At 46.1% G+C, this 27,533-nt stretch overlaps 1 long non-coding RNA gene across 2 annotated transcripts in view; it reads right to left on the bottom strand.

The window, feature by feature from the left end:
• The window catches only part of LOC119462770 (uncharacterized), a 59,119-nt gene extending 39,915 nt beyond the window's left edge, over window positions 1–19,204 (bottom strand). The window contains exon 1 of one of the 2 annotated variants that reach the window (XR_007463113.1): window positions 19,094–19,204. This is a non-coding gene — a long non-coding RNA (uncharacterized LOC119462770). The remainder of the gene's footprint in view (window positions 1–19,093) is intronic. The other variant, XR_007463112.1, reaches the window with a different exon arrangement.
• Between the last annotated feature and the right edge of the window lie 8,329 nt (window positions 19,205–27,533).

A 27,533-nucleotide genomic window follows, 5' to 3' on the forward strand; every position in this document is an offset into this window, starting at 1 on the left:
TTGCCTTTTCCTGTCTCACTCTCCAATCTTCGTCTTTCTCTCTCGCCTTTTCATTTTTCCTGTCGTCTACTCTATTCTATATTACTTCCGACCTTCTTGGCAGCGAGGGCTAACCCTGTGTGAGGAGCCAACCTAGGTTACTTCATATTCGGTTACAGTGGTGACGTACAGTTGGCGTCCGCAGGATTTGTTTTCTATAAGACCTGTGGCGTCCCCTTGTTGGGCTCCATGGTGGGCGGCTGGCGTTACTACCGAAAACTGCAAATTTGGATGGATAGATCCTTTCCCAAACTCCCTGATCGCCCTCAGAAACGATGACGCACCGAAGAAGTATTTAAATTTTTTGGCCGTAACACCGAGAATTTCCCCCGCTATCAAGTAATTCACTGTGAGAAACCAGGAAAGACAACGAGATAATCTCGCCTTTACTAGTTTCCAAATGTCTAACTCAGACAATTGGCCCAGGCTATCAGGCATCCAGACTAGCAAGTGGTGACCTTCTTTTGGAACTTCACGACAAAAAGCAACATGAAAAACTATCTAGCCTAGTGTCTCTTGGGGACATACCCGTTTCAGTGACCCCACACCGCACCATGAACACCATCCGCGGTGTAGTTTCCGATGATGATCTCATGGAGCTGACCGAGATTGAACTTCTGGAAGAATGGAAAGAACAGAATGTAATCAACATAAAACGAATCAGAATGAGGCGTGATGGTAAAGAAATTGACACTGAGCATCTAATGCTCACATTCGGTTGCAGTGTGCTGCCAGAAACAATCGAGGCAGGTTACATTATAATCAGAGTAAGGCCGTACATCCCCAACCCTCTCCGTTGCTTCAAATGCCAAAGATTTGGCCACAGTTCACAGAACTGCCGAGGCCGTCAGACTTGTGCGAAATGCAGTGCGAACGAACATCTCTCTGAATCATGTGAAAACTCTCTCCACTGTGCGAACTGTGATGGGGAGCACGCCGCATACTCGCGGTCGTGCCCTACCTGGAAAAAAAAAAGGAAATTGTATCAATCAAAGTAAAGGAGAACATATCATTCAAGGAGGCACGTAGGCGGGTATCATACCTGCCCAAAAACACCTTTGCCGATGGGACGTCCCGTCAGTGAGGCCAGGGCATCCGCCCTCTCGGCGGCTGCAGCTCACGCTGCTCCGCCATCTCAGAAAACGGGGCCATCGACCGGGGCAGCGACACAACGGTTTCCGGCGGCCGTCCCGCTCACACGCAGTGAGTCGCCAGCGACCCCATCCGCCCCCCCGGCGGCTGCAGCTCACGCTGCTCCACCATCTCAGAAAACAGGGCCATCGACCTCCAGGCTGGTGGCCTCCAAGGTCTCGTCCCTCGAGACGAGGCCTTCACGTCAAACTAACCGCTCGGAAGAGCGCGTGTCCAGCGCCTCGCGAGATGCGATCGACACAACAACCGGCCAGACGGCGCCACCAGCGCCTAAGGAGCGGCGAGAATCTCTCGACCGCTGCAGAAAAGAAAAATCTCGTATCACGGCGCCTGCAAAAGAGTCCCGCGAGCTAATCCTCACCTCTTAAACACACAGCACAAACACATTTGTCATTATGGAGACACAAATACTACAGTGGAATGTCAGAGGACTTCTTCACAACCTCGACGACATTACAGAACTCCTACACAAACATAATCCAAAGTTGCTGTGCGTTCAAGAGACACATCTGAAACCTAGAAACACAAACTTCCTTCGTTCATACACCATCTTTCGAAAAGACCGCGATGAGGCTAACGTCTCGTCTGGCGGGGTAGCAATAGTAGTAGATACTATTCGAGCTGCCAACATGTTGCCCTCCAGACGCCCCTTGAGGCAGTGTCAGTTCGGGCAATTCTTTTCAGCAAGTTGATAACTGTATGTTCCATTTACATACCCCCAAATCATCATCTCGTGAAAACAGACTTCTATAACCTTATTAATCAGCTTCCAGAGCCCTACATACTCGTGGGAGATTTTAACACCCACAACACGATGTGGGGGACTCACGATGTGACGCGAGAGGCCGATTCATAGAAAACTTTTTAGTAAACTCCGGTGCATGCCTTTTGAATAAGAAGCAACCAACGTATTTTAACATTCACCACAATTCATATTCATCGATAGACTTGTAGATTGGGTCTGCTTCCCTATTTCCCGACTTAGAATGGAATGTGATCCAAAACCCATTCGGAAGTGACCCCTTTCCGTTAACTCTAAGCTTAGTAAAACACGATGACTCCCTTCCTCATGTCCCTAGATGGAAACTAGCCTCTGCTGATTGGAAATGTTTTAAGGAATCGACTTTTATATCACGAGATTTTATCAGTGAATTTAATATAGATGATGCAGTAGCGTATTTTACCGCTTTTATCATTGACACAGCAGAGAAATGCATTCCACAAACTAGTGGTTGCTCATACAAACGACGAATTCCTTGGTGGAATGAAAACTGCATGCAGGCGCGCAAAAAACATAATAAAGTATGGGACATACTACGTCGGTCGCCAACTGCTGAAAATCTGATTGATTTCAAACACATAAAATCCCAGGGAAGGCGGACGCGACGGCAAGCTAGGATAAAGAGCTGGGAGAGCTTTCTTTCGAGCATAAATTCGTACACACAGGAGGCGAAAGTTTGGAATCGGCTTAGGAGGCTTAATGGGCAGCAAGCCTATCCATTACCCCTGGTCGACGATGACGGGAACACCTTGAAAGATCAGGCAGACAACCTTGGTGAGCACTTTGAGAGCATATCTAGCTCCAATAATTATTCTAAGTCGTTCCTTAAATATAAAGAAATAGCGGAACGTAAGGCACTGGATCGAAGATGCAAACCGAATGAATCTTATATCCTCCTTATGAATAACCTTCTTACGAATGAATAAATAACACTTCTTGCACTTTTTAACACCATTTGGGCTTCTGGATATGTTCCTTCAACATGGAGAGAGGCTATTGTAGTTCCAATATTGAAACAAGGTAAGGATCCATCTTCAGTTAATAGTTACCGTCCGATAGCACTTACAAGTTGTCTTTGCAAGCTATTTGAGAAGATGGTAAATCGTCGTAAGATACATTTCCTCGAATATAACAATATCCTGGACCCTTATCAGTGTGGTTTCAGGGAAGGTCGTTCTACAACCGACCGTGTCGTATGCATGGAGTCAAACATCCATGACGCTTTCATCCACAAGCAGTATTTCTTGTCTATATTTCTTGACAGGAAAAGGCGTACGATACGACATGGCGGTACGGTATCTTACGAGACCTGTCGCACATGGATATACGAGGGAATAGGCTTAACGTTATAGAAAGCTATTTGTCTAACCGCATATTCCGTGTCAGAATTGGCAATGCTCTCTCCAGGCCCTTTCTCCGGGAAACTGGGGTGCCGCAGGGTGGCGTACTAAGCTGTGCTGTCTTCATTGTAAAAATGAATTCATTACGCTCATCAATTCCACATGCGATATCTTATTCAGTATACGTTGACCATGTGCAAATATGTTTCAAATCGTGTAATCTCTCAATCTGCGAGCGACAGGTTCAGCTTATCCTGAACAGGGTTTCTAAACGGGCGAATGAAAATGGGTTCAAGTTAAATCCGCAGAAAATGCGTCCTTTTTACTAGGAGGAGAGGCTTGACCCCAGACGTTAATATTGAACTCGATGGACAACGTATACCTCTGCACTCAGAGCACAAATTTTGGGCGTCATACTTGATTCCAAACTATCCTTCATACCCCACATCAAATATATTAAGAATAAATGTCTAAAAACAATGAAAATTCTCAAAGTTCTTTCGCACACAACATGGGGTAGTGATAGGAAGTGTTTGCTAAACCTGTACAAGAGCCTCATACAATCCCGTCTGGATTATGGCGCTGAGGTCTATCACTCTGCCTGACCCAGCGCGCTAAAGATACTGGACGCTGTTCACCATTTGGGGATTCGCCTGGGCACAGGCGCTTTCAGGACAAGTCCTATACCGAGTCTCTACGTGGAATCAAATGAGTGGTCACTTGAATTTCAAAGATTATATTCTAGTTTCAGGTATTTCCTGAAAGTGAATTCAAATGCTGAACGCCCTTGCTACGCAACTGTAAATGACATGACGTGTGCTACATTGTTTAGTAATCGCCCCACATTTAGAGAACCCTTCTCTCTGCATGTTAGGAGGCTTAGTGAAGAAATGGGTGTCTCGCTTCTAGAACACCGTCTGAAGACCCCAGGAAGGTCCTTACCGCCGTGGCACTGGGAAATCATAGAATGTGACACGTCATTTGTGCAAGTCTCAAAGCACGCTCCACAAGAACACATTCGAATGCACATTCTAGAACTGCAAGCGAAATACTCCTGCATGGAATTTTACACGGATGCATCAAAGTCGCATGCGGGCGTGTCCTATGCAGCAGTTGGACCATCATTTTCGGAATCAGATGTTCTACACTCTCTAATGAGCATTTTTACGGCTGAGGCCTATGCATTATTGTCGGCTGTAAAACATATCATGCATATAAATTTAGAGAAGGCAATTATATTTATAGATACATTAAGCGTAGTCAAGGCTTTAATGTCGCTACAAAAGCACAGAAATCCTGTAGTAAATGAACTCTATTCGCTTCTGTGCACTAGTTATGCTGCTCAACAGCGTATCATAATATTCTGGGTTCCTGGCCACAGAGGTATTCAAGGGAATGTGCAGGCTGATGAACTCGCTACATCTACAGCAATGAAACCTCGCAACGCTCCTATGTCTGTCACAGCTATAGGTTTGAAACCTTTCCTGCGGAGAAAACTAAGAAGCTATTGGCAACAGCTCTGGGTTGCTGAAGCGTCTAATAAGCTTCACCTAATTAAACCTTAATTAGGGTTTTGCCCATCAACAACGAAATCACGGGCAGCCGATGTCCTCTTAACTAGGTTGAGAATCGGACACACGTACGGCACACACAACCACTTGTTGACCGGCGAGGAACCTCCAATCTGTGGGAAATGTAATCAGAGGTTGACCGTCATTCATGTACTACTGGAGTGTCGGTTAAGCAGACGCTGAAAGGAAAAAACACTTCCCCCTAGCTTACAGACATTTTCCTCGGCATCCAGAAATGTTTCTTGGTAAGGAACCACTGTTCAACACGAAAACAGTATTAGATTTTTTTTCAATGAAGTCCGCTTGCTACACGTTATCAGTCCCAAGAATACGTAGCGCGGCCTCTCTTGCGAAGCCGCTGCTGCAATGGTAGCGTTTAGTACAGCGCACGCCTCCAGGCCCTTACTCTCTAAGGGCCCTGATGAGGCAGTAGTGCTAGTGATAGCTATATATTTTAGATTATCACCTCTTCAAAGCATATCCTTTATTTTCCTTCAACATATCAGTGTACGCCTCATACATCACTGCCCTAATTTTATTTAAACGTATATTTTACGCATTTTACAGCGAATGATTTTAGGCCACTTTACAGCCGCGTTATATATACCCCTTGACATTGACCACTACGTCGAATAAATCATACCATTGTCTGGCGCTCTTTGGCCTTGTGTGGCCCTTGCGCCATTAAACCACACTAATCATCCGTAACCGCTTTTCACAGCATTACCACTGTTATCAATTTGTTGTTTACCATTGCTCTTTGTGCGCCATCGCGGCTTTTACCATTTCGAGCGAGTTAGTTCGGGACGTGCTCGTCGCCGAAAACGACTGCGCGCTTCTTACACTAGTGTGCCGGTTTGCTCAGTAATCCTTTAAAACTCCGCTTACACCGATTCAGACAGTGAGTGGTATCTGTTGCCTGTCCCTTTTCTTAACCTATGTTCTTGGCGTGCTAGACACCAAAGATGGGGGCAGGCAGCTGTAAATTGACACTCTATAGGTAGTGTGCGTCCCAGCTTATCCGGCCCAAGCGAGTTGAAAAACAAAAACAAAAAAACGAGAAAACTATATAGAACGATGCGACAAATAACGCGAGATATCATAGTGCGAAAGAGTTGTTTTAGCTCATCAAAAAAGAAACCGTGAGCGCGTCGCCGTCGCAGATCGCTGGACAGTTGAACTTCTACGTCGTAGGCACAATTAACGTGAGAGATCGATGACGCTGAACATTATTTTGTGTTCACGACAGCTAAAAAGCAGAGTTTGTAGTTATATTACTGTAAATAACTAAAAGTAATAACTTAGTACTATCTGTCATAAAATAAAAGCACTTATTTCGCCCTCTGCATCGACTGGAACTTAAGAGCTTCCGGGGCCAACCAAAAAGTGTTCTGTGCAAGCTTGAGCTCGCTGTTGTTGATGCAAAGGGCCGACCGTCACAGCGGCACGGACATTTTGTTAGGACGGGTTGTGCAACGGGTGTTAGGACGAATGTAGAATGTGAAAATGTACACACAAATAAAATTGCAAATAAAAATGGCTCCATTTGGCTACGAAATGTTTTGCACTCTTTTTCTGTTTGGCTACATTTGGGCTACAACTTCTCTAGATTTTGGCTACACCGCCTCGTCCGACCTGGCAACACTGCGGGTGGGTAAGAGCTCAGCAAGGCTCGCCTGAATAGCAGGATGGCTCCCCGGACAATCCCCCAGAATGTGCGCATTATTCGGGAAGCCGCCACATGCCATGCAGGAAGGTCTGCCAGGCAAACTGTGTATGTAGTGTTGGAAGTGTAGGGACAAGAGAAAGTTCGCCGGCGCAAGCTTCCATAGTACCGCCTCTCTCCGCTTCAATTGTGTGTCCACTCGAGGACATATGAGGCAGTTGTTTCGTAATTCGTCCAGTTTTTCGTGCCTTTTGGTCCGCACGAAGGCGTGTTGTTCATTCAGACTCAGTGGATGCGGCCACCGCAGGGGAGGGCCCGGGCGACTTGCGCGGAATGTGGCATGGACCACTTAGTTCCCCCTGATCCCAGTGTGAATCGGAATGCACTGAATACGTATTTAGTTGTTAGGGTGTGCGTTGAGGTGCACTGTTAATGTGAGTGTAGTGCCGCGGGAATGTTTCTGACTGCGAGTGCTCTGTATGCAGCCCGATTATCTGTTCGAATGAGCAGATTTCGTTCGTGTGGATTTGGCATGGTAGCGGCCTACACGACAGCTGTAAGTTCCGCTTGATGTTGTCGTGGAACATAGGTGCTGAGTCGGTTTCCAACCCCGTGCAGAAGTATTTATTAGTTGGAGAGGCGTCCGTGTATAGGATGCAGCCTTCGGTGTCGTTCCTGAGGCGTTGCGCTCGATTTTGTCGTGTTTCTGGTTGTGTGTCTGCCCCCATATGTCTAGGTATTGGGTCAACCGTAACACGGTCTAGCGTGTTCCACGGGGGGTGTGGTTCTGTACCAGAGGCAAGTGGGATATTGTAGCCTGGATCACGCTAAAATACCCGCCCCTGTCTAGATAGTTTCAGGCGAATAAATTGTGCTTCTTGGTGGAGTTCTTACAAAAAAAATGTGGGGTTTTACGTGCCAAAACCACGTAATGGTTATGAGGCACGCCGTAGTGGGGGACTCCGGAAATTTGGACCACCTGGGCTTTTTTAGCGTGCACCTAAATCTATGTACACGGGTGTTTTTCGCATTTCGCCCCCATCGAAATGCAGCCGCCGTGGCCGGGATTCAATCCCGCGACCTCGTGCTCAGCAGCCCAACACCATAGCCACTGAGCAACCACGGTCGGAGTTGGTACAGCTCATCATGTTTAAGTAAAACTGCCGTGTCATCGACTCGGTTGGATCGAGAGTATGCAGGGGTGCCTAGTTTAACTCCCGTTAGCTGCCGAAGCATGCTTGCAAGTTTGTCCTTTTGTGTTTTGGTGACTTGTACGTATGGATATTGGTACACGATTCGTGGTATAGCCAGGGCATGGTGAGCCTTATGAGTTGGTGCTCTTTGACACCGCTCACCCTTCGTGTTGTTCTTGTAAATAGCCTCTTGACTTCAAGCAGCTACTGAAATACTTGTCGTACACAAACGTCCGCCTTAGCACTGTGCCGTAGCCAAAAGCGCAGGACCTTGATGTGGGTTTTTCTCGGGATAACATCTTGGTTCACTTATAGCGTTATTAGTTTTCGTTCTTCTTCTGCCTGCTGGTCCCTTTGGTTGGTTAACACAATGTGCTCACACTGGGCTGTGGACAGGGCGCGGCCCCGTGCTTGGAGGTATAGCGCCTTGATATTATTACCTGATTGTAGTTTCTCTTGAATTCCAGCTGGAGATTTTCTGCTGTCCCAGAGCATCATATCTTCCACATATATTGTAACATGAAGGTCTTCTACACGCCTCAAAGAGTTGGCAGCTTGCTTAGTGCTAGCAAGAATAGTGTGGGTGAGAGAATCGACCCTTGGGGTACACCTCTTCTCAGGTATCTTTTTTCCTACTCGTCTTCGTTTACGTTCACGGTAACTATGCGGTTTGTAGGAAACCCTTTTACGTAGTTGTAAAGTTTTCGACCTGGTTGCATGGCTTGCAGACCTTCGAGCACCACTTGATGGGTAACGTTATCAAAAGCTGCTTTGATATCCTGCCCCACTATGGCCCTGAATTGGCTGCTGCTCTGTGCTCTATATACTTCTTGTATGGGAAGCATTGCATCCTGCGTGCACATGTGCTTTCTAAATCCAATGACTCGAGGATCGACCGAAGTGCAACATTCCTGCTACCATAGAAGTCGTGAAAGGGCCATTCGTTCCATAATCTTTCCCGTACATGATGTTAAAGAAATGGGTCGCAGGTGGCTAATGGCGTTTGGGGTCTTACTGGGCTTTGCTATCGGGATCACCTTAGCCGTTTTCCAGGTGTCCGGTATGTCACCGCTTTCCCAAGCTTGGTTGATGATACGCAGGAGCTGTTCCAGTTGTGTGTCTGGCATATTGCGTAGCATCTTGTTTGTGATGCCGTCCGGTCCAGGTGCCGTGTGCCCTTTGCTTACATTGATGGCTGCTTTAAACTCTCCCATTGTTAATTGCTGGTCTGCAGGTACCTCGCGGCAATCTATTATGGATGGTAGTTGTCGCTGATCTTTCTTTAACGTTGCTGAGGGGAAGAAATGGTTGGCTATTAGTTCCGCCAGATCGTACGCTCCTATTTCCTCCCTCAGTTCGATTGCTTCCAGGTTGTTCTTTCTCCTGGGTTGCCTAAGAAGCGCCCGAAAAGCGACCAGGCTCGGCTTGTGTGCATGTTGTTTACGGCTTGCTCGCATATATGCATCCAGTTCTCTGTTGCGAGTTTGTCGGCCTATTCTTGCGCCTCTTTGATAATGCTATCTATACGGGCTTGTAGGTGCTTGTTCAACTTGTTCTTTCTCCGTTTGCTGAGAAGCTTGTGCCTATTGTCCCATAGATATGTAGGTGTTTGTTTAATTGCGGGTGGTCCTCAGTTCTTTGTACTGTCTTCGTTGTGCCCTTGTGTGCGGTGCGCATTGTTTTCGCCCATTCCTCAAGGTTGTCAGTGTGCTTTCCATGGAGAAGACTCCTGAAAGCATCCCAATCTGTGATATTTGTGGCTATAGTGCGATTTTGTTTAGTCGTGCGTTGCTTCTTTGATGTGGGAATGACCATCTCTATGACACTGTGGGCACTACCCAACATTTCCCCAGTGTTTTTCCACTCCGCTTCCTTAGCTGTCCGGCCCCAAGTCAGGTCTGGGTTTGTTAATATTTCCAATGAATTGGCAATACGAGTGGGAGTTTCTATCTCATTCAGTAGCGTTAGGTGGGCATCATTTGCGGTTTGTAGGAGCTGCCTTCCATGTAGCGTACTGTGATTGTAGCCCCACGCCTCTTGGTGGCGGTTGGAGTCGCCTACCTATAGCAAGTCCTTTTTGCTAAGTTTTAAATGCGAAGCATTTGTTGGCGAACGTTTGCTACTTTGACAGTATCTATCTATCTATCTAGCCGCCTATCGACTTTGTGCTCTCATGGTCGTTTCGTTCACTTGGTATGTACCAAAATTGGCATACTATGACAAGAGTACATCACGAACATAAATGATATTTCATGACAGGAATGTCATCACATGCGTGTCATGTAGGTCATGAAACAACCGCCTACGCTTTGGTGCTCCCATGGTCGTTTCGTTAACTTGGTAGGCACCAAAATTTGCATAGTATGACAGGAGTGTATGACGAACATAAGTGATAGGTTATGACATAAATGTCATGATATGCGTGTCATGTAGGTCATGACAATGACCCAGCGAAAAAGATTAACACTCAAAAACCACTGGAATCGGTTCGGACGTGGGCACTAAGTCAAGGAAACACTCAGATGATGGTGGTAGAAATCATAGTCATTAGCATGACTAAGTAAAAATGACAATGACTCCGCGAAAAAAGATTAACACACAAAAACCAATACAATGGGTTCGGATGGGGTACTAGGTGAAGGAAATGGCTAATATTGTTGCTCGAAGTCATAGTCAAGACCGTGACTGAGCAAAAATGACAATTACTCTGCAAAAAAAGATCTCTAGAATCACTAAAATGGGCCCGGACGTCAGTAAAAATTGAAGGAAACGCTTAAGGATGGTGGTGGAAGTCATAGTCATGATCATGACTAAGGTTTTCACCTTAACCTATCAGGGACCACCGTTCTTTAAAAGTACAGTACCATTTTCATTTGTAAAGAATTAAAGAATAAATACACTGTGTTCCTTAGTACGCCATTTTGCTAGGAACAGTGCTGCCAAGACGACCCCGTTGTAGTTTTTTTTTGACAGCTGCATGATGTATTTGATTTATTCATCGCAAACTCGGAGAAGTGCTGAACATAGCCGGTGCTGCCGTTCATGCACCTTCTTTATTTTTTATCAGGCATATCATATGCTTCACGAAACTGAGGTTTCTGCGGAAGTTTTACAAAAGAATGACGTAAACGATGAATGCACGACGTTCCATATACAATACATATTTATAGCGTCACAAGAAAATAAATGTAGGTGCACTTTGTAAAGTACACTGGGCCTATGTGTATGCTATAGGGGTGTGCTTGTTCTCGAAGCACACACGGTGGCTTTTTTACCATTATTTTTTGCTGACTATTTTTGAATATATTTTTCTGACTAGAAACACTTCAGAGACCATCGCACAAAAAATATATTAAGGATTACATCAAGATTGATATTATTCCTCCTGGTTCTTTTATTGCTGCTGAGAAAGATGACACCGCTCTTATCTTCACAGTCAATAAAACAGCGAGCCATGTTGCATTAAATTTAGATGAATTAAAAGCCATTTAGATATGGTATCAACATTATTTAAAACGGCCAGTATTTGATGCAGGATTTTATTACAAATTGGAAAATAGGCGGGAGGATACAGAAAACAACGAAGACGATCCTGTGCCAATTGAGATGAGTTAAGCAATAAAAGTAGAGCAGGCCGCATTGAGGAACCAGACGTAGATCCCATCTCTTGAAAGGTTCGAAAATTCTAACAAATTGTTGCCAACCAAATCACATAACAGGACTGAAATGCAAGAACCGACTGTTATTGGAGGAGATGCCACCAGTCCGTTGAATGTTTTAGTCTTTAGTCTTGAAAACCTGCATTCATCGTAAGATATCACGTGTAGGTCTGCGTCAATAATATATTTTCATTGCGCGCCCCTCTGAAAGTAACACCAAAGTCATTCCCTGTGAAATTATGCCACACACTTGAATAGGTAACAACACGTCCCAGCAAAGAATATTTCCCACTAAAATCCTCATTTTGCTACGAGAAGGTTACGAGGGCTTACGCAAAATTTGTTGGACTCTTCGCTGCTGCAAGCCTTTGGTTTTTGAAGCTCCAAAATATAGCATTTACCATTTGGTAACCTACATCAGGTATTGCTCCCATAAAGGCCCAGCGTACTTTATAAAGTACACTATCGTGGCGTTTCAATGAATAAAGCGGCACTCATGAAACTTTCAGAATGTATTTACAGTGTGAAAATATCACCTCACACAAGAAATCTGCAAAATGTAACGGGTAGATTTTTCTTGGTCCTTAATGGGTTAAGGTCTCTTAGGTGTAGCTAAAGGGACTCCTTAGGACTCATGACATGAATGCCATGACCTGCGTGTCATGTAGGTCATGACAGAGCCGCCTACGTCTTGGCGCTCTCATGGTCGTTTCGTTAACTTAGCAGGCTCCCTGCGCACTGCTTCGCATAACATCGATTTCCACAGGGCGTGGGATATGCCGGCTTTTTTGAGGAAGCTCGTACAAGCTTTGCGATAAGCCGCTGCTCTTGGCGTACGGTAGGTGTTAATAATGGTTACGTCGTATCGTAGCGCGTTGAGGCGCTTGGGACGCTTTAATTTATCATTTCCGAGGCCCAGTTAGAACGTCCGGATAACGCAAGCTTCCGAGAGCCAGAGCGAGTGTAACAATCGTCACGACGATGCCCTCTCCCCTCACACAATTCCGCAGCAGCAGGAGTTCCCTTTCGACCGCTCTGCTCCGTCGAGGTCCGAGCCAGCGAGCGCGAGTCAGTAACGTGGCGGCTCTACCAATGAGAATTTAGGTGCCATTTCGCTGCTACAGACGCCGGATGCCGGTTTTTTTCGCTCAATGATCCATTTGATGCTTTCGCATCAAAAAAGGTTCTCAGTATACGCTAATTTTAAAGATAACCAGTTATCCGTCCGGTGACCACATCTTAGCAGATATCGATGCCATTCAGAATACTTATTTCTCTTCGCAAGGACGTTGCCAGAGGCCATGCGTCAGAGGTCACAAGACTGTTGTTTGTGAATATTGAAATGATCCCGTCATCTGCCGGTGGACTGGTGCTATTCCTTCAACCTCGAGAGGCACTACCCTGGTGTGGTTTTGTTTTGCTGATTTCCATGGATAACTGCCATGTCTTTGCACGTAATGGTAGCAGGGCATCGCGCGTTCTTACGAGTGAGCTTCTTAACGCGCTTCACGCTCGAACAGGGGATTTCAGTGCTTGTGCATGGCTCTACAGAATGAAAGTGCGCTGGCGGTCTGTGCTTTAAAGAAACCGGCCACGCTATGCCGGTCTTCAGGAATACGGGCACCAGACCGGCACCCTTAAATCGAGTGACGCTCTTTTGTGTTGGTCTGTAGAGGGTTTAGGAAGCCCTTTGTTACCTTCCACCCCTCAATTAGCACACGTGAGCATATGGTTCAAGATTCATGTATATCCTTGGCTGTCCGTTTTGTGTTGATTTATTAAAAATCTACTGCGCCGTTACGGTCAATGCAATTCCCAACGAAGGCACACATTTCCTGTGGAGGCACTGAGTAAAACAAATCAACTACGTGTGCAGAAAAAAAAAACTACGCCCGAACACTCCGTACAGATGGCTAACCTTCGAAGCTGAAACGTGCGGCGCCGCTGCTTAGCCTCGTGGGTTAATCCCGATGCTGTATTGAAGAGTTTCTCAATTATTGATTACATGTTTGTGTTCCTAGAGGAATGCAATCGCCAATAGCGAGCGGATGCTGCTAACCACGATGCCGAGCTAACTCGAGATATCGAACGCATACGACAACGGCGAGCCGAGAAGACGGCTTTGCGGGCAGAGCAGCGTCAACGTGGCAATGGCGGGAACGCATTCGCCGAGGCCAACGCCCGATTTCGGCAGGAGTTTCTCGAGCGGCACTATGGCTTCGGCTGCGGCGAAACGTCCACGTTGAAATCGCGAAGTGGAACACAAGCGCCCATGGCGTGCGAATGCTGCTAACCACGACGCCGAGCTAACTGGAGATATCGAACGCATGCGACAACAGCTAGCCGAGGATGCGGCGTTGCGGGCAGAGCAGGTAGGACGTCACTAACGGCGCTGCCAATGGCGCGCACGCTTGGGTGCGACGTAGAGAACGACTTAACTGACGGCGCAGCGAATGGATACGTTTATCGAAACATGGGACGAACGGATTTTTCGTTTCGTCTAGCCATAAACAGCTTTCGCTGTAAAAGAACGCACAAAATGCAAATGGTGTACTTTCACTAGGATACTACATGTTAACGTAAGTGTAGTGCTCAGGATGATTAAATTTAAACCTATACTGCAAGAAAAAATATCGAACATGCAAATGCACGGGAGTGGTAAGGTTGATGCTTATTGTTTTAGCTTGAATATGTGTTGATCTTACGTTAGCAACATTTTCATTTAAATACTAGAATATACATGATTTCTGGCTGTTAAACGTACATAGCATTCATTTTAAATATTATATAAAATGAAGCGCGATATACTTTGACAAGCACAGCGAATTTGAAAGTTGTTGGCACTTTGCTGAATCATCTTCATGAAACTATGCAGACGGGCCCACATGCAGGCTTGTGGCGTCTTAACCACTGCAATACCACAAAGAAGCGTCGCAGAAAACACATCGTTGTCCAATGGACATGATTGGCATACTCACCTCCAGTGTAATATTTCTAGCCACTTTAAATTGTGTGAGCTTCATGTATTTGTACAAAGATCCTCGAAGAATCTGCGCCTTTCATTCACCCGTAAGAGGACAAGAGGCTAAAGTCTCGATTTCGACATTTTATTGCAATCAAAGAGGGGTTCGTGAGCTTGTCACTAGATGCATGATACGGTCTTGCTGAAGCAGTGCTTCACTTCTTGCGAAAGCCAATTCTCTGAAATTCCTCACACCATGCCTCCAAGCGCAAGCAGCTTCATTGGGAACCATGATGAGCACTGCTGGAATCGATAAACAAAATAATTTTTTTTTCAAATGATCAATCTTATTTTATGGACATCATTACGTTCAGCAAGGTTTTTCAAGTGCCTCTATTTAGGTAGAGGGCTGCTACTTTGTCAAGGATATTCCCTCACTTTTGCAAGCACGGTTTGAACATGCAACCACTCAGCTCTCACTTCTTAAAAAACAGTATTTAAACGCACTTATCAAGATGTATGTATTTGCTGCAGCCGTCCTCATGTCACAACCACGTAAGTATGTGCTGCAGATATCATTACACGGTTGATACACATTTTACACTAAAACAAATGGTCAATCGCGCCATTAAAAACATCGCATTTCGTTCTTGATGTGCCACGCTTACTTACGACTCGAATGCGTTCCCTACCTTATCTACCCTCTATAAGCTCATTGTAAATTTCGTGCATCTCTAGTGTGACGCTTGTTTACAGTAGTGTGGCTGGAAGCAAATATTCTCATATTGCTTCATCAGTGACCGGCAAAAGAAAATTCCAACGCGCTGAGTAACGTAGATGCACTGTTGAGAGGAAGGCAGGACAAATATAGATGCTTGAGAAATTGACGAGATAGCTTAATTCCAACGTCTCACAAGCTACTCCGGTTGTGTATCTTTATCGCCACAAAGATGTGCTGATAACAGGAGTAGTAGCTGCACAAAATAGATCAGCACTGCCGAATGGCATGCTAAATTGTGGACACAGGAAAATCCCTTCATTTATTGAGGCAGAGTTCATCTTTCAGAATTGATTCATTCTCGTATGGATTGTCTTTGTAGAGGCTGTATTTGTGATCCTGATAAATGGGGCAGTCTTTAGCCAGAACTCGTAGTCCACAAACAATATCTGAATTTCATGCACGGGAGTATCCGTACAAATGAACAAACACAGCAACAAATAACTGAATATCGGAGTAGTTCTGATTTATCTTCAAAGAACATTTCAACGGCTTGATACGACGCGGACGACAGAGACAGAGTTCTCCATGTGCGCCTTTTGTCGTCTGTGTTGTCTTTTGCATTGCTAAATTTCTTTGAAGATGAAAAGTCGAAGCATTTGGTAATCGAAGGATACCTATAGTGGCGGCGACCCACACAAAGACGTTTGCTCTTTGAAGACCATTCATGATGACTCGTGCTCAAAATATATGTTCATTAGTGACATCATTCAAGTATAACAGAACTCCTTCACAATCTTATTTAATAATATGAGCTCCGCTGCCGTTTGAACAACTTTGGTGTGAAGTGTAGTATAGAGCCTTGATATCCGAGCCGGAGAGAATATTTCGAAGAATACGCAAACGCAAGCAAAACTGTATTCTTGTGCCTTCTGATACGTAAGCACAACGTGGGGAATCATGGCATTGCGCATGCTCTACTTTTCTTTTAAAGCGCAGCTCTTATGCGCCTTACCTGCGGCAAATGCCGGCGACGGCGTTTTCCCTCGGCGTAACAGAGCGAACGAGGAAAGCGATATATAAAATCGAACGTGGAGCGCAGCGTGATAAGAAAAGCGTAGTGCCGCGCAAGACTTGCGACGACCGCTACGAAATGGCGCCAGAGGAGCGAGCCGTGTACGCCTCCGCGCTAGCGGCGGCGCCAGCGAAGGGAGGGGGGGGGGGGGGCAAGAAAAAAGTCACAGGCCTGCACTGCACACGCAGCAAAGTCACAGCGTAAGCTGGTGAGGCGGGTCAAGCGTAGCTCCGATTTGGACACCACGCACAACAGGGCCTTCGCGGCAGTCTGTTCGCCTCCTCCTGACAAGATCTATCTGAACTGTTCGCTCGGCGTGGACGGCGATCTGCGGCGTGTAATGGTCTCTGCACAGCAGTCTGCTGAGCCCGATCAAACCTTACGGCTACTTCGATGTCGGGCACGCTGCGTTTGCAGGCACCTTAACTAGATGGCGCCACCACACTGGCGGAGGCTCGGCAGCTCGGTCAGCTCGGGATCGCGTTGATTACGCGCCTCTTCTGAATAGCATCTCGTCGTCTGCGCCTGCGCACGCTACGTTCGCAGGCACCTTACCTAGATGGCGCCACCATACTGGCGGAGGCTCGGGTCATCTGCGCCTGCGCGCTTGGGTGCGTTTTAGGCCATTTTTTCGCTGCCCGTTAGCAAGCGCTTGCGTGGCTCAGTGGTCGAGTGTCTTGTTCCCACGCAGCGGGCGCGGGCTCGATGCCGGCGGGAGTGGCGTACTTTTTTCGCATTTACGGCGATAGCGGTTACGGCGGCATACACCGTTGGCGGCGGCACCATCGCGAACCGAAACGGCTATGGGAATGAGCCCATAACAGCTTACGCTCTAAAAAATGATCTAGAAAGCTCGCAATCTCCGTAGCCGCGCCGGTGCCTGCCGAATAGGGAAAAAAAATTAACGAACCAGAAGCTCGCCTTCTCTTTTAGCCATCGCCGCAAGCTTTTCCTGGTGAAAGATTACGGTTACGTAAGCTGCAGTTGCCGGGAAATGGCAAGTATGTGGCCGGCCAACGTAGTATAGCGCCGGGCGTCGCGACTGTGCCAGTCGGTCCGGAGTTCGTTGTGATGCCTCAGTATATCGTGAAACGAAAACCTGAATAGAGCTGCGCAAAAAATTTGCATTAGGAAGTATTGTTATCGTCGCAGTAATTTTTTTACAGCGTAAGCAGTTATGGGCTCTTTCCAATAGCCGTTTCGGTTCGCCATGGTATCCGCCGCCGCTGCAGGTGATCGTAACCGCTATCACCGGAAATGCGAAAAAAAGTACTCGGTCCCAGCCGGGATCAAACCCAGGCCCGCTGCGCGGCAGTCGGATACTTTGCCACTGAGCCACGCAAGCGCTTGCTATAAGGAAGCGGAAAAATGTCCTATAAGCGCGCCCTAGGCAGGCGCGCAGGCGCAGACGACTCGAGCTTCCGCCAGTATGGCGGCGCCATCTAGGTATGCCGCCTACAAATGCAGCGTGCTCGACATGTAAGTTGCATGTAAGTTGTAACTGGACCTCGTTCACTCAAGCTGGCTAGGTGGCTATTTGTCACCAGCCCGTTTTGAAGATTACAGTACACAATCATGACTGATAAGGGGATTTATTAACAGAAAGCGACAGGCGAAAAACCAACGCAGCTCCAAGGGAACGACGGTCTCGGTGCCAACAGCTCGTGGTCTGAGTTCGCGTTCTACATCGATGATAACGCCCCTCTACTGCTTGCTTTCTGTTCTTCTTCTTCATTACAATGACTATCATGATCATCATCAACAACAACAATGTACCGTGCCACGGGTCAAGCGATGTGAGATATGCACCACGTATTCTGGATACCTTTTCGGTACACGTTGTGGCGTCTCCTCGCAAGTTACGAATCACTGCTGAAGGAAGCGAATCGTAGAGATACGTGCGCGGCTACAACCAGGCTTGATGGGGCTCCGCAGACTGCTGTGCAGAAAGCATTACAAGCCGCAGCTCGCCGTCGAAGCTGGGCGGGCAGTTCAGATCGTTCTCAGGAAAACGAGGCGAAGAGACTTTGTCGCGAATACCCTGCTGTGCGTGGTGCCGAAATTGGAGCTACCTTTGAGCCGCTCCACCAGCTTACGCTGTGATTGTGCTGCGCGTGCCGCGCAGGCCTGTGACTTTTTTGTGCCTGTCAAGGCATTATACCAGATGCTTGCATCAACGCTGGGTACAAGAGTGTATTTTGGCAGAGGCTCGCAGTTTTATGTGTCAAAACCACGAGTGGAACTCAAATGACGTCGCAGTAAAGCACTCACGAATAATTTGGCCATTTGCACGATACCTGCACCCGATTATTGGTACACGGGCGCCTTTTACATGTAACGCACATAAAAACGTGGCTGCCGCCACGTGAATTTGATACCGTGCCCTAGGGCTTAGTTGCGTGACGCCATAGCCAGTGCGCCACCCAGGCTGGTAACAGCTTTGAACAGCACTTGAAGATACCTTTCTTTGAAACATAGCAACACACTCGTATTTGGGGTTCAACGCAAAAGTGGAAAAATAAGGTATAGTCTTTATAATCGGCTCAATGCCCTTCGACCGACAGAAGTGTTATCTCTGATATACGGGCAGTCGATTCAATATGGTTCCCATTTGCATCGTATCAGTGTGAATTGGAAACTATAAGAAATTATAAAATATGATATTGTTTGGAGTTTAATTTCTATGTTATCGTAAAGGAAATTGAAATCCGTTTCACATATTCTCATATACAATGAAGAAAACCACTGAGTTTAAAGTAATACGACTGCCATTTGGTGACTAACGTCGACGGAAAGTCCTGCTGTCTTGTGTACTCACAAGCCAAAAAGCCCAGTTAATCTCTTTCCTGTATGAGTATAGTCTGTCGCTCAAGAGCAGTTTGTTCTTTCGGTTCTGCGCTCTAAGTGAATCTCTGGAATAGGACATGCTTTAATCACTAGTATTTGATGCTGAAGGCTTCATTCTCAATAAAAGGTTGGGATACAAAAGAGTAAGTAGCTCTGGCGGTTATATACTACTTCTATCCAGCGGGGTATTTCTATTTAGGAGCAAATAAGTGAAGTGACATCCAATATTTTAGAACAAAGTGCGGTCCTTGTGACAGGAAGTATTTCCACTTGACAGGTTCCACTTACAATCCAATCAGAAAAGTGGGCACTGTATGGAGACACAAATAATTTTGAAGAACAGAGGCGTGGCCTGCTTATTGAAAGAGGAGGCATTGCAATAACAGTAAAATTGCTTTCTATTTCGAATTACATTCACGAGAAGGCGTACGATAAATACGTTTAGTTAAACAAGAACTTTTTGGTTCCTTACTTCTTGATCATTGTGTGGTGTTTTCAGTCGAAGCTTAAAGGCTGGTTAAGGCTATTTTATACAGAATGACTCTTGTTTAGCATTTAGTATATGATGGGCTCACTTTTGAGGTTTCACGGCCTATGGCAAGGGCCTGTGGCAAACACGTTAAATAATGCGAATAATTGCAATACCTGAGCGCACCCACACGAAGGGGGCCCATGCTAACACATGTGCAAAGTTGCAAAATAAAGCAAGTCGTCTATGCCAAAGAGATGACCCGCGTGTTCATTGGCCACCTGGAAACACTCTAGTATATGTTTGTGCTGAGATTAAATGATTCGTATTTGTAAGAAAACCCTTTTCAAACGCATTTTACAAGTCATTACTTTTTCGAATAAGCGTACTAGGTACTAGGTACTAGCCACTAGCGTTGTGTCGATTTTGCGCTTTATCCGACCCGCGGCAATAACAATTGCCTTCAGTCTTCCTTGTGCTTTTAGAGCGCGTTTTAGGCACTTTTTTCGCTTTCTTGACGTTGTGCCCAGTTTGTGTTTATATACGTTTCAATTAGGCAAATGATTCTGTCCCCAGCTTGTATTCGGAGCATTATAATTATTTATGCGCTGCATCTTTCCTTCAGTCACCGTAACATTTTAATGCGTAGCATTCGTCGGCAATGACTCCATAGGCAATGACGTACTCAATGTATTGCTCTCCGTTCGTCTTTCCGTTTCGTGTCGCAAAGCTGTAGCGCCATCTAGGCGAATTTCTGAGATGACACAAACTTATGTACCCTTGCCACCACCTACTTGTGGGCTCAGCAACCTCGGACGCGATATTATGTAAGAAAGACGTCAGGTGCCGATACACATCGACCCAAAGCCCAAACCATCGAGTTTCGTACAATAATTCCTATTTGGCGATAGAGTCTACATGAGCTGCTATCGGGGTGGCTCGGCCTGCGTAGAAATGATGGTTAGTACATGCATTTGCTAAACTTCGTTCATCAAACTACTCCGTAAACTCATCAATTTAAGCAAAGCACTGTGTTATAAATATAAGGCACCTCTTTCACTGCATCAGGAGTAACAAGCTGAGTGTGTAATGATTGCTAGCACAGTTTATGAACTACCTTTCCAAAACTAGTACTTCCAAATTTACAGCATAACCTTAAAGTCGGAAACCAACTTATTATTAAACTATAAAGGACTAACACTCCCATGGATACTTTCCGTAAAGATCGTAAAACAGTTTTGTTAGCACTGTGGGTTTTTTAAGTGCATATTCTCAAAGAAGCTAGTTAATGTCTGAGATTATGTAGTACTACTAACGGTGCAAATGCCGAGAGCTAGCTGCTCTCGGCATTTGCACCGTTAGAACCTGCTCGACTTTATTTCAAATATTTCAACCATTGCCTTGTCCCTCCCGTCCTTTCGACCGTATCGGCATTGACTTGTACGGCCCTCTAAGTACACCCCAGATGGCAACCGCTGGGTTATCGTCGCCGTTGACCACCTCACGCGCTACGCTGAAACTTCAACGCTTCCGGCGGCCACAGCACGTGAAGTCAGCTTGTTCATCCTTCGCAACCTTGTTCTTCGACAAGGTGCGCCTCGCGAGCTACTGAGTGACCGTGGTCGTTATTCCTCTCCGAGGCTGTAGAAGCCCTGCTCCGCGAATGCAACGTTGTCCATAGACCTTCGAGCGCCTATCATCCACAAACCAATGGTATGACTGAACGCTTCAATCGCACTCTCGGCGTCATGCTCGCTATATACGTTTCCGCTGGCCACACTAACTGGGACCGCATCCTTCCCTTTGTTACGTATGCCTACAATAGCGCCACTCAGTCTACCAAAGGATTCTCTCCTTTCTTTCTTCTTTATGGTCGCGAACCTTCCTCGTTTATGGACACGATTCTTTTGTATCGCCCCGACGCTTCGCAATCTACGGCTCTATCCGAAGCTGCCACCTATGCCGAAGAATGTCATCAGATGGCACGCTCACTTACCGCGCAAAACCAGGCCAGCCAGAAACATAGTCGAGACGCAGGCTTATCTTTGCCATCATATTCTCCTGGAACGCTGGTATGGCTCCGCGTTCCCTCGTCTACTCCCGGCCTTTCCACAAAGTTCAGCTTCAAGTATGACAGCCCTTACCGGGTTCTACGACAGACGTTCCCAGTCAACTACGTCGTTGAGCCTGTTCAGTCATCTACGGACCAACGACGTCGCGGAAGCGAAACTGTTCATGTCGACCGACTGAAGCCGCACTGAAGCCGCACGCGTTCTATCGCGAGTGGACCACGCATTTGAGTGATCCCGCCAAATCAACGGTGGCCCAGTGGTATTTCGAAGATGCATCGTGCCACGATTGGGCCACTTATGGCCAACACGTGGCGAAATGCTTCGTGGTGAGACACTTGCCTAGTCAGCGGAAGACGGATGATAGCAGGCCGACATGTCGAACGCCGACAATCAAGGCTCGAAGGAACGCGGCCGTCTATGGAGCTGCCGCCCGCCAAGGCGTTATGGAGCTGCCGCCCGCTAAGGCGTTATGGAACGCCAAGGCGTTCGCCAGCACGAATACTGCAGCTCGGAGCGTGGCTTGGCCTGCTGTGCTACCACTTGCCGAGAGCATTGCGGATCGCGGGCAAGGCGTCTCCTTAATCAACTGTTCGGCGGCGCATCGTTCGTGGCCTCGCTAATGGCCGCATATGCGCCGAGCACTGTGGCTCGCGTGCTGACCATTCCTACAGCGTGCATGGCGGCTCGGGTGCACGCTGACTGCTGAGCGGTCGTCCCCGGTTAATCAAAAACAATCTCCTCACCATGCAACATCGAGGCGTGTCCGACGTCGTCACGTCATCGCCGCTCACTCCGGCAACCTGTCGTCTCCTGTCCACCTACTGTGAGCTGTTTCGAACTGTGTTTCTCGTACTCATAGCAACCTTAGTTCTTTTAGCGTATTATGTGTGTCATGTGCCTTAACGTTCTGTCCGAGTGTAATTCGGCTTTTGTTATATTGTAGTTTGGGTTTGCATCAGTCGTTCGACTCCTTTAATTGCGTCTTTTTCCTCATCGCGCGGCACGACAGCCAACGAACGTGTGACGAACATCCTCCGTAATTTTTCTTTACAATGTGGAAATATTGCCCTTTTGTCCGCCTCTTACCTATTCAAAGAAAGTCATAGGTCTCTACTAAAGAACCCCTTTTGCTTGTTACTACCATATTTTCGTGCCGGTGTTCTGAAACTTATATTTCAGTTACATGGTTATTAGGCCTCACGCTATCCTTATAGAATTCAAGATGAAAGGCCGTGTGCTATAAGAAAACTCATGAATACGAAGCAGATGAGCTAGTTGATTCTCATTCAACATTGAAGAATAAAATTTAATGTACATTGTATCTTTAAGTGATAAGGCGACATATTAGAACAGGAACAAGGCTTCGGAAGCCCGCTTCATCCAGTACACCGAGTTTGAGCGGGCGTTATACGTTCGTGGTAGCTGCCGGCACGGTCCCATTCTCCATTCAACTGTTCTGCACTGCTGAAGCACTGGCAGAATGGCCGAGGGATAAAACCTTAGTCGCTTGCTCTGTCAACCCTTAATTTGAACCGTGGCGATGCAATGAGAAGATTTCCTTGTAATGCTCTCACCACCGATTTGGGAATCGTTGGCGAGAAAGACTGCCGAAAAAGGCTACCAAACTGGCGATAAAGGCTACCACTCGAGTCTTGGCACATTTTGAACACGGCGGGTAATATAAACCGCGTGAAGGGCATTCTTCCTTCTTTGTATGTTCATGGCCTTGCAGACGCGACGAAGGGAAGAAAGGACCCCCCGCTCTAGGTCAGCAACACCAAAACAACTCTTCCCCCGCCCCTCTGTCCCTCGTCAACGCATTCCCGCGACTAAAGGGCGCGCCAGCATCGGTCAACCCGGCCGACCAGCGACGCCAAAGCCCCCCCCCCCCCCCCCCAACCCCCCCACCCCACCCCCACCACCTATTTTGTCTGTCTAGAACAGGTGCCCTGCCAAGTGTCTCCGCACCTTACGCTCTCTCCCCCTTCCTCTCCTTTGTTACGACGGACCTTTTAAAAGCGGCACACCGCCACCTCCGAAAAATACCCCCTGAAGAAGGAGCCGAATTGGTTCCGAAACGTCGGGCTAGTAAATTTCCTTATTTGGTTGGAGTCAATCTGTAAGTCTTATACTTAGAATCATTTTAAACGAAGGTTTTTTTTTCTCTTTCTTAAAGTCCTGCTGATAGACTTCCTCATGCGCTGTTCCTAGGAAATGTGTAGGTTATAGCTTGGCAGATTAGCTTCTACATAAGCAAGCATACAATATGTACATGTCCTAGCGTCTATATGTACCGGAATGTCGCACGAAATCTTTTGTTCAACTTTTCGTTTCGGTTTACAGGAAATGCTTAAGATCATGTTCAACTCAGGACCCAAAAAATGGAAATATGCAACAGTGCAAATTCGTTTAGTGCAATTACTTGAAGTAGCTGCAAAAGCTATACTCAAAGGTTTAGGGTTTTGTTCTTCAGGTCGAACCTAGTCTCAAATGTATTAGGCAGATCCTGCACCAGTGCTGAAATATTTGTGAAGTGAAGCCTGAACAAGAGAACGAGATAGAGATGACAATATGTTAAGGAAATGCAGAGAGGTCATCTGGTCTGCTACTCTGTTCAGGCGGAAACAGAAGAGAAGGCGAAAAGCGGACTGACGAGTAATCATGCGGACAGGCTGAAAGCAGGATGTGATTATATACGGGTTCGTGTTCAAAGGCACCGGTCATAGCCTTGTATCGAGGCCTGCGTCAACTATAGTAAGGTATGCGACCGGGTTAGTTGGTGTTGATCCCAGACGTATAACAGCCCGTGTTAACTAAATATCCTAAGAGAGCCTTGATGGCTTGTTTCGTTGATAATAGTGGGCTCCAATCAAGGCAGCGTCTTTCTGGAGTAAGAGGGCGTGCAACGTCCTACAAATGTTCGGACAAATCAACGGAAGCAGGAGCTCAGGCAGAAGAAGCTGCCAACGTCTTTCGCGCATGTTGGCATGAGAAAATATTTCCGTGCTCACAATTTATCTTAATCAGGGTGACGAAATGTACGGCCAAGGACGCAGTAACATTTCTTTTACCGTTAATTGGCACTCACGACGAGATGAGTGCCTGCCGTTGACAGCCATACTGGGGACAAGCAAAATTATACGTGCTTCACTGTATCAGACTGTCGAGTCCCCGGAGTCCGATGCGATCCAGGTATTATTGCCTTAACCAAACATTTAGTCTGCGCACCTGCGTGATACATCCAAAACCGTGCTGATGGTGCCGCTACATTCAAAATCATGGTAAAATAGTGTGTACTTACGAATCGGGCCGCACAGTTGAACCACAAGCGGAGACAAAGTAGAATGAAAAGCTCGGCAAAGGTGGCAATCTTAACCGAAAGCTCTTATTTTTTGTTGTCTTTCGATTTCGCTGCGGAGTTAAATAATCGTCCCCGGTTGGTTCAATTTCAGTTGCAGCCAAAGTAACGTTTTTGCCGGTTTCCGGTATTTTTATCGTTTCTGGCTTGACAGCCTGGTATGAACGCTCCCAGTTATCCAAGCATACCATCGGTATAGATTATCTTCACTCTTGCTGCAAAAGTTCAGCGTGTTTCTGGGGCTCATTTTCGCGTTTACACCTCCGTTATACGGAAATTGCAGTAAAATCCACTTATCCACGCGTTTTCAACTGCGTGACAAACTTTGCTTGCTATCGATGTCGATGTAGAAGGAATAGAAAATTTTAAAAAGAAAGAAAAAGAAACGTACGCTAGACAATAGCAAGTGTAAGCTGCCGAGCAGGTTAGGGCACACACAGTTTTAAAAGAATAACTTTAGAAGAAAGGGGGCCACTCCATTTCGGCACGGCTGTACAAAGCGAACAAAAAAATGTCGGTGGCAGAAATAATCAAAGGTGGTCACGAATCATCGAAGCCGCCTGCTTAGCTCTGCCGCATCTTACATGTATAGCGAAGGACGCGTTTGGGGTATTGGTACGCTGTTGGATGTGTTAATATGCCTAGCTGAACATGCTACAAGCTATTGCTGGAGCTTAACATTGAGCAAACTGTGCACATTTTCTAACTTCATTTCCAGCTTTGAAAGCTAATACGTTTACTACAGCTTCAGTATTTCACTACGACCTACCGATAAGTTAGATTTCTGCGTAATTTATGGTTGTGTCAAGTTGTTTATGAAGGAATCACGTAAGTTGTGTGATAAAAGTGGATTATTGGAAATGCGGTGCCAAAAAGCGAATCGACCACGATTGTAAAAACTGATAGAGCTGCCAGAAGGTTGGCCTAGAAAAAGACTCACTTCGTAGCTCATATGTGCAGCTTTGAGTTATCAGTTTAATAAGAGCAACGAAGGTAAAATATATCTAATCGCTAATATCTGCTAAAATGTATCGCTCTGAGGCGGCGTTATTTGGATGCCTCAGGGATCTCTGACTTCATCTATTTTTCTGCAGTGCCTGTCAACATGAACTCTGTCTTGGGAATGGACCTTCTTGCGGCTATTGCGGTGGCCATAGGTAACCATAACTTATCAAATTGTGTGATACTTTAATGAGGGCTTTTTGATTATGATATTCGGAGAAGTATTGTTTGCGCAAGGAGCGATGACCTTTTATGTTTACGTGCGTACACTAAATCAATGTAACCTGAACGAATAGAATTGATATCATAACAATCCTGAGTTGTAAAAGCTAAGAAGGCCCCAGAACTACACAGAAAGATTAGTGAATCCCGAGTGATATTTGTCTTTTGTATTATTATCTCTTTACTGTGTATTTCGCATAGCATTAGAGACAAAAAATAAGGAAAGAAACAGTTTTATCTTTAAACAACTACTTGTATTTACTTACTGCGTTAGCGAAATATTATTTATCTATTAACGGACAGGAGGCCTTGATTTGTTTATAAAGATCGATGGCTCAACTGGCATTCGAACCATTACATTGTGTGACGACAGCGGGCAACCAAAGCAGCCTGTGGGGTTGGTAGCCTTGGCTCGCGTTGAGATGGTGCCAAAAAACGTTACATTGTTGGTGCCTTAGGAAGCAGAATACCAGAGGGTGTAGTTCTCAATTCAAATAACACGGTACATTGTGTGCTTCTGCCTTCTCTCCTTTCATTCCGCTTCAGCGCCATTATAAATAGACTTCTACAATCTTTCTCTCCTTGCTAAAGCGAAAATTCTCTTTACTTTCAGCCTGTCGCTTCTTTGTCATAACGGTGACACATTTAAGCAAGTGATCTCATATTTAAAAGGATATGTAATTTCGACAGCTGAAGCAGAAAAGAACTGATTATACTAGACATGCTGTTTGGCGTGCTTAGGGCGCCATAAAAGGCTTCATTGTCGTCAGACAATTTCAGGTTCCAGTTACAGAAAACATCGCTCTTAGGCACTGATCGAAACCGACTTGTAATGCACCAGCTTTTCCTTTTATACTAATAATTTTGTCATGGTTAAATATCCTATCAGAAATCAGAATTATATCGGGACAGTTACCGAACGTCGAAATCTCTTGCAACACTAATATGCATGTTTCAAAGTAAAGTTGTCATCTAATAAGTTACGCAATCTGTATTTTCAGCTCTGATCATCATGGCACCCAACGAAGCTGCTGCTCTTGGAGGCTTCGTCGGAGGAACTGATGGAATCGGAAAAGAAGGAAGTGAACGAGCATTCACCGTGGATGATGTCAGGCGTCTAGTTTTTCGATGACAAAGCCATTGATCGTGCAATAGAGTGTGCAAATAAAATAATGCACGAGTTGCGAAATTATAGTATTGCTCTAAAGTCTTACTTCAACCCTACAAAGTTTTGCTAGCGGTTTTTCCGAGGGAACTCAGCACATTAGGCCTTGGTAATTTTCTGTCGTTAAGGCTTTTAGGTTGCTACAAAAGCACTAAAAAAGAATGCTTTCCCCTTCCACGAATATTGATCGATTGCTTGCTTTATTTGATTCGTCACAGTATACATTGTACAAGCAATACATT

Source organism: Dermacentor silvarum, chromosome 8 (assembly GCF_013339745.2).
Source record: "Dermacentor silvarum isolate Dsil-2018 chromosome 8, BIME_Dsil_1.4, whole genome shotgun sequence".
NCBI classification, from domain to species: domain Eukaryota; kingdom Metazoa; phylum Arthropoda; class Arachnida; order Ixodida; family Ixodidae; genus Dermacentor; species Dermacentor silvarum.